Here is an 8,607-nt window from a genome sequence, read left to right as displayed (position 1 = left end):
GGATCTTTGCTTGTAAAAGGATTTTTACAAGGTTGAAAGAAATCTCAAGGACCGCAGGTTGCTTGGGGACTGGATGTAGGCACGGGTTGTTGCCGAACCAGTATAAAAACTCTTGTGTGTTTGTTTCCTTCTTCCCTACTCTTTTACTTTTCGTTGTGCATTTAATTTTCGCTTTTACTTTCTGTTAATTTTCTCTTCTACTCCTCATTCTCTTAACAATTTAGTAAAAGCCTTAGAAGAGTAATTTTTTAATTAGTAAAGGTTTAGGAATAATTAATTCAAACCCCCTTCTTAATTATTCTGAGGCCACTCGATCCAACACTGAAATTAGATTAAAAACATCAAATTAGCTGAATGGGCCCAAATAATAAAACTTCCTAATTAATTTGACACTTAAGATTAATCAGTACTTAAAATGGTGCAAAAAGGGTTAAGAAATAGGAGAAAATAATGGCACATAAAAACCCCCCATACTTATCCTTTTGCACTCCTAGGCAAAATGAAATAAAGAACAAAATCCAAGGATATCAAAGAGAGACAAACAAAAACATTTACATATTTCTCAATTAACATCAAGGAATGAAAGGAATGGGTAACATCTAACATGAAGAGATCCAAAGAGTCTAGACATTCGTGAAAATCATCCAAGCAAACCAATCATGGAAAAATAGTTAATCAGCTCAAGAATGAAAAATGATTAAGCCTCACAAGATATACACTATATCTCTCAAGTGTCTAGGCTACTGTTTACTCTCGAAGCACCCATGAAAATAAACACCACATAAACTTGGCAAAATTCTAAAATTGACAAACAACTTGACAAACACATGCACATAAGGATCAAAAGCTCTTTAAAGGTTGTAATGGGGCCAAGGACAAGGTAGGAAAAAAAATATGGAATAAGTAGCTAAATCCCAAAGGAATAGAGGAGCAATGGGGAATAAGTGGAAATTAAGCACAAGTAGTAAACCCAAACCCTCTAATATCAACAAAATCAACCAAGGCTCCCAAATCAAGTCCTCATAACAAGACTAGTCAATATATATATACATTAAATAGAACGAATTTGAAGATTAAAGCAAGAACTAGTCAATATATATATACATCAAGCATGGCCAAAATAAAACATTAAGCATGGCCAAAAATCATATCTTCCAATGAAACATACCCCCCACACTTATTCCCAAAACAATTCCAAAGCTCCAAAATTCCTTAAGGGTAAGGTGATATCATGGTTTTTTACTTAAGGTTTGTAATGAGCTTCAAAACAAAGAAAGGGAAACATAGGCTCAAAGGGACTATCAAAGGAATTAATTCAAGGTAAGTCCATTTGGCTAGAGGCTTATAAGAACAAAATTGCCTAAATCATTTCCAAATATGCATGTGAATTAGGAAGCATCAACTAGAATCAAGCCAAGGCTATTGTGCAAGCAATCAATGGGGCAAAACACACCAAAAGATTATGATGATGGATGGCTCAAATTCTCACAAAGGTAAACTTATCACTTTCCAAATGAGCTTTCAAAACTATCATGGCATGTAGAGGAAAAACAAGGATTTCAAATCACAAAATGTCAAAAGACTTTTATTTTCAGAACAATTACCCATTTCTTGAACATATCCTATAATTCAAAGAAAAATATGCAAAGTTGTACATGCAAACAGAATTGACCTAAAATATTAAACTAAAAACCCAACAAAACTAACAAAATTAACAAATTTAACACAAGCAAAACTAACAAAACTAGCAAAACCAAAACCAAAGAACACTCCCCCCATACTTAAACAACACATTGTCCTCAATGTAGCATAAGTAAAGATTAAAAGCAATTAAATCATCAAATAGAATCGGACAAATGTAATAAAAGTAAAGAAGGAGATAGGAAAAGAAAAACTCCCTAAGTCATGGTGGAAAAGAAGTAAGCTGAAGTAAGGAGATCTTTTGAGCAAGGACAACCCCCAATGTGTAATTGGATGCATCGCACATTAGCTCAAATGGGGTTGTCCAATCAGGTGCCTGAATGATAGGGGTGGTAGTCAGTGCTATTTTGAGGCAATGAAAGGCCTCTTTGCATTTATCATTAAAGGCAAACTCCACCTCCTTTTGCAACAAGTTGGATAGTGGAAGGGCTACCTTGCTAAAATCTCTTATAAAGCGTCTGTAGAATCCTGCATGACCAAGAAAAGATCGCACCTCTCGCACGCAAGAGGGATAAGGCAATTGTGAAATAACATAAATTTTTGCAGGATCTACTTCAATGCCCTTATTGGAAATAATGTGGCCTAAAACTATACCTTGCTCAACCATAAAATGACATTTTTCAAAATTTAGAACAAGGTTAGTTTCAGTGCATCTATTCAAAACCTTTTCCAGACTATCCAAACAAACATCAAAAGAGGATCCATATACAGTGAAATCATACATAAACACCTCTATGCAATTTTCTAAAAAATCACTAAAAATACTAATCATGCACCGGTGGAAGGTACCAGGGGCATTGCACAGGCCGAAAGGCATCCTCCTATAGGCAAAAGTGCCGAAGGGGCAGGTGAATGTGGTATTTTCCTGATCCTCAGGAGCAATAGTGATTTGCATATAACCAGAAAAACCATCATGGAAACAGTAGTGAGATTTACCTGCCAGGCATTCAAGCATCTGGTCAATGAATGACAGTGGAAAATGGTCCTTTTTGGTAACCTGGTTCAGCCTCCTATAGTCGATGCAGACTCTCCAACTATTCTGCACCCGAATAGGAATCAACTCCTCCTTCTCATTTTTTATCACGATGAGGCCGGTTGTCTTCGGGACTACCTGGACGGGACTCACCCATTGACTGTCGGAGATAGGATAAATGATTCCAGCTTGCAAAAGCTTGGTTACCTCCTTCTTCACTACATCAAGAATCACCGGGTTGAGTCTTCTCTGTGGCTGTCTTACTGGTTTAGCCCCATCCTCTAAATTTATTCGATGCATGCATGTGGATGGGCTAATACCAGGAATGTTCGCCAGGGTCCTGCTTATAGCCTTCTTATGCTTCTTGAGAACTAATAACAACTTCTCCTCTTGCTCATCAGCAAGGGAGGCAGATATAATTACTGGAAAACTTTTGCTATCATCCAAGTAAGCATATTTTAAATTTGATGGCAGAGGCTTCAATTCTGGTGTGGGCGGCTGGATAATGGTAGAAAGAGATGGTTTCTCAACCTGTACCTCATAAAGAAAGTCAGAGGTATGTGTACTTCCTGAAACATGGTTAATTCTATCTGACTTTATAAAACCAATCTCAAGAGGTAAAACATCATACATGTAATCAATATCAAATTCAAATTCACTCTCAGCATCAAATTCAGACATATGATCAAGTACAAATTCAGATTCAATGTATGAAGAGTGACAGGCATGCAGATTAGAATGAAGATCAATCATTTAGTCATCAACAATATGGTCAATTATTTCATCACGAAATACAGAAAGATCTTCAGATGGGTGTTTCATAGCATCAAGAATATTAAAATGAACAGTTATATCACCAAACTCCATAGATAGTGTGCCTGCATATACATCTATCTTAGTTCTAGCAGTTTTCATAAAATGTCTGCCTAGAATGATGGGAACTGATCCTTTAGAAAATCCCTCCTCCATATTCAAAATATAAAAATCAACAGGGAAAATTAGTTCACCAACTCTAACTAAGACATCCTCTATGAAACCAGCAGGATAGGCAACACTTTTATTAGCTAAATGAATTACCACATCAGTTGACTGCAAGGGACCTAGAGAAAGAGAATAAAAAATAGACAGAGGCATAACACTAACAGAAGCTCCTAAATCTAGCATGGCATTGTCAAACTTACTGTTCCCTATAATACAAGGTATGTTGAATGTACCTGGATCTTTACATTTTTCAGGGATTTGGGGAACAGATTTACCAATCAATGCGGAGACATTTCTACCCATACTAATTCTTTCACTTCCTTTAAGCTTTCGCTTATTAGTGCACAACTCCTTCAAGAATTTAGCATATCTTGGAATTTGCTTTATTGCATCCAGCAGTGGTATGTTTACCTCTACTTTTCTAAATGTTTCCAAGATCTCCTTCTCTGCCTCTTCCATTTTTTTGTTGGAAATTGCTCTAGGAGGGAATGGAAGAGGGATATGCTGCTTCTCTTTAGATTCACCTGCATAGAAATTGTTAGGTAACTTACTCTTTAAATTTTTGTCATCATCTTTTTCTGGAGTAGAGTGAAGTTGGGTAGGTTCATTTGTGGATGAGGAAGATGTTGCTGGTTGAGGTTCTTGACACTGCTTTCCCGACCTCAATGCAATGACACTCACATTTTTGGGATTCTAGATAGATTGAGAAGGTAATCTGTCAGAATTCTGGGACTGTTGTTGATTTAACTGTGTAGCCAATTGTCCCATTTGATTAGTTAAGCTCTGAATAGAGGCTCTGGTCTCTTGTTGAAACTGCATGTTTTGCATAGTCATTTGCCTCACAAGTTCTTCAAGGGAAGGTTGCGGAGGAGTCTCAACTGTTTGTTGTTTTTGGGGCTGTTGCTGTTGTTGTTGCTGGATTGGTGGAGGAACGTATGGTCTGCTTGGGCCAGCAGCATTTTGAAAATAAGGCTGTTGCTGCTGCTGCTGTTGTGAAGGATTCGACCATCTAAGGTTGGGATGATTCCTCCACCCGGGATTGTACCTGTTGCTGGAGAGGTCATAATTGTTCTATTGTGGCTGATTTTGCTACTGAGGTTGAGGAGGTCTGTTGTAGATGTTTGCAGCATAAGCTTCAGGCTGTTCAATTGCTTCAGATTGTTGCATAGAAGGGCAAAGGTCTGTGTGGTGGTCGGCCGAGGAGCATAAACCACAGAGTTTGGCGACAGGTGCAGATTTTTTATTCATGGCCAGTTGGGTTACCAGGTTAACCAAGGCATCTAGTTTACCTTCAAGCTTCTTAGTCTCACCTGATGAAGATGAATTCATGGCTACTTCATGCACTCCTCTAATGACAATAGCATCACTTCTGGCACTAAATTACTGGGAGTTTGAAGCCATCTTCTCAATTAAATTTCTGGCTTCAGTAGGGGTCATGTCTCCAAGGGCTCCACCACTAGCAGCATCTATCATACTTCTCTCCATGTTACTGAGTCCTTCATAAAAATATTGGAGGAGAAGCTGCTCAGAAATTTGGTGGTGAGGGCAACTGGCACATAGTTTCTTAAATCTCTCCCATTATTCATATAAGCTCTCTCCACTGAGTTGACTAATGCCTGAAATATCCTTTCTGATGGTCGTGGTCCTGGAAGAAGGGAAAATTTTTTCTTAGAATACTCTCTTGAGGTCATCCCAGCTCGCGATGGACCGTGGAACAAGGTAATAAAGCCAGTCCTTTGTCACTCCCTTTAAAGAATGAGGAAAGACCTTCAGAAATATGTGATCCTCCTGGACATCTGGGGGTTTCATGGTGGAGCAGACAATATGGAATTCTTTCAGATGTTTGTGCGGATCTTCACCTACAAGGCCATGAAACTTTGGAAGCAAATGGATCAGTCCAGTATTAAGAACATATGGGACATCCTCATCAGGGTATTGGATGCACAAGCTTTCGTAGGTGAAATTAGGTGCAACCATTTCCCTTAGAGTCCTCTCACGGGGTGGAGGTTGTGCCATGTTCTCAGAATGTTAAAAATCAGAATATGCAAAACAATAATGCTCAAAATCACCAATAACAGAATGCTCAGGATGCTCAAAAGGTACTAAATGATGTCTAACTAATCTATGAAATATCCTATCTATCTCAGGATCAAAGGGTTGTAAGTCAGATGGATTGCCTCTAGTCATACACTATATTCAGCATGCACAACTAGATGCCTTCTTATGCAAGTAACAATGTAGGTTTGAACTACAACTACCATTAAATGATATCCAAATGACTTGAAATTTTGTGAGTAACCTTATAAAATGATGAGAAGATAGCACAAAATATTTCAAACAAAAATTTAAAGTCTAACTATAGAAGCTAAAAATGATAAGTTGAGAAAAATAAGAGAATAATACTTGGAAAATAAAAAACTTTTGACAAAATCGCAATTTTTGGAAGAAGGAGACCTCAGCCAGCCTACGACAGACTGCCACGGCATGTGAAATTTTTTTCTACCCCAAATACATATATAATAATAGCGATTCTGATAACCGGAGCAAAAGTTATGGTCGTTTGAAGTTTTGACAAAAATCAAATTTGCTACTTTTTTGGAACTTTCAAATCTGACCAAACTAAGGGCTCCAGCTATTTTTCCCACTAAATATGGATCAAAAGAAGTGACCACAAAAAAATTCAGCCAAAAATAACAACTATAGCTACCAAAACAAAAAATGCCAATTAATTCAGCAAGAGTGGTCTCTAAAATCTGTCACTAAGGGATTTCCACTACTACCCTGTTCTCCAGTTCAACAAAAGTGGTCGCTAAATCCATCGCAAAGCACTATTCACAGCAAAACACAAAAACTGAAACAGGGGAAGTGCTGGACAGAAAAACTAAAACAAAACACCACATTAAACAAAATAGCAAGACACTAAACAACACTTAACGCAACACGAACACCACACTAACACAACACTAACACAACACACGAAAGCATAAAACAACTAAACATAAAACACAAATTACTAGCTATTATGAACCTTTGGACACTACTCCCCGGCAACGGCGCCAAATTTGATCAAGGCCGTACCCGAATCAAATAAATATTAAAATACAGTAACTAGGAAGTGATCCTAGGTCGTCTCCCAACGAACAATGATAAACCAAATGTTCATAACAGATAGTAGAAAAATAGTAACGAATTGGGGGGGGGGGTTGTTTGCTTTTGTAAATTAAACAACGAATAGATGTGAATTATAAAATATCAGAATTAAAACACGTCTCTTCCCCTTGATTCACAAGCAAGTTTCTTATCCTAGGTTACGAGAGTTCATCCTTATTCAGTTCAACCACTTAATCCAACCCTAAATTAAATTACTAAGCGAAATTTAACATAAGGCATTCATTATGTGATTAAGCAACACATACACCAATTACTCATAAACGATCATTAAGCATGAACATAAATTAAGCGCAGAGACAATTAATCAAGCAGTAAGCATGCATGAATTAATAGCAACAAATTCAGAGTAATTAGTGAAGACGAAAAACTGAACAGAATTTAACAGTAATAATAGAACCTCAAAGAGAACTATGCTTGATCCTCAAGAGAAAACAACGCTGGGGACGTGGCCTTCTATTAATCAATAGAGAACGAAATTATAGATTGAAGAACACAATTTTATTGCTAAAACGAAAAGTCAGAACTAGAATCGCAAAAACGAAAAAAAGGAGAAAGAGCAGAGAGAGAGAAGAAAGAGACCGAAACTAGAACCTTGGTGTTGTTATATAGTTTTTCAGCCCCAAAGCTTACAAATCTGTTTTAAATCCAAGTCCATAAATAAAATCAAATCAAATCTAGATAAGATAAGATAAGATCTAGATGAAATAATATCTAGATGAGATCAAATCTAAATAATATCTAGATAAGATAAAGTTTAGATAAGATAAAATTTTGTAGAATAAAATAGTCTGCCCTCTTCAAGTTCAAGCCCAATTCTGGATTCAAGCCCAAGCCCAATTCTGGATTCAAGCCCAATGCTTCATTAATTTTTGAAATTAGATTAAAAACATCAAATTATCTGAATGGGCCCAAATAATAAAACTACCTAATTAATTTGACAATTAAGATTAATCAGTACTTAAAATGGTGCAAAAAGGGTTAAGAAATAGGAGAAAATAATGGCACATCACTCTGGTAATCGATTACAAGTATTGTGTAATCCATTACACAAGTTTTAAATGATTTTAAAAAGTTTTATCACTAGTTATGACTCTTGAAATTTGAAATCTAACGTTTTAAAACATTGGTAATCGATTACAGCTTTGTAAATCAGTTTTGAAAACAATGCTAACTACTGATAATCGATTACTACCTTCTGGTAATCGATTACCAGAGAGTAAAACTCTTTGGTAAAAGATTTTGTGAAAAAATTCTTGTGCTACTTAATGTTTTTGATGCAATCCTACCCCCCAAGGGTATTGGATAGAAGACTCTAAGAGGCTTGGGCTAGAGCTACTAAAGAAGGCCCTAGGGTTCTCATGAACCTTAGGGTAGATTTTTGAGCCCATGGGTCAAGGTTGGATCCACTCTTCTTTGTAAATATTAGAATAGGTTTTTCCTTCTTTTGGGCCTTGTATTTTGACCATTCTAGTAGTATAGGGTTTTAGCCTTGTATTTCAGGGCATTTTGAGTAGTCTTTGTAGTAGGGACTTTTTTTTGTATTTTCATGTATTTTGTCAAGGAGGTGAGCTTAGTTTTTGATTGGTGTTTGTAGCTAAGCTCTAGCTTCTCAAGGAAGCTTCTCAAGAAGGTGAGCTTAGGTTTTAGATGGGTGTGTGTAGCTAAGGTCTAGCTTCTCAAGGAAGTTTTCTCAAAGAAGCTTCTCAAGGATGTTTTCTTAAGAAAGCTTCTCAAGGAAGCTGCCTAGTCTATAAATAAAAGCATGTGTAACACTTGTTGTA

The 8,607-nt window shown here is 36.9% G+C and overlaps 1 non-coding gene across 1 annotated transcript; it reads left to right on the top strand.

Moving 5' to 3' along the window:
* The first annotated feature begins 5,186 nt into the window (after positions 1–5,186).
* LOC114369062 lies at positions 5,187–5,293 on the top strand. The gene has a single exon (XR_003657523.1). It is a non-coding gene; the product is annotated as a small nucleolar RNA R71 (small nucleolar RNA).
* Positions 5,294–8,607: the final 3,314 nt, after the last annotated feature.

The sequence above is a fragment of the Glycine soja genome, chromosome 9 (assembly GCF_004193775.1).
Source record: "Glycine soja cultivar W05 chromosome 9, ASM419377v2, whole genome shotgun sequence".
NCBI classification, from domain to species: domain Eukaryota; kingdom Viridiplantae; phylum Streptophyta; class Magnoliopsida; order Fabales; family Fabaceae; genus Glycine; species Glycine soja.
This window is presented reverse-complemented; position numbering and strand designations above follow the sequence as displayed.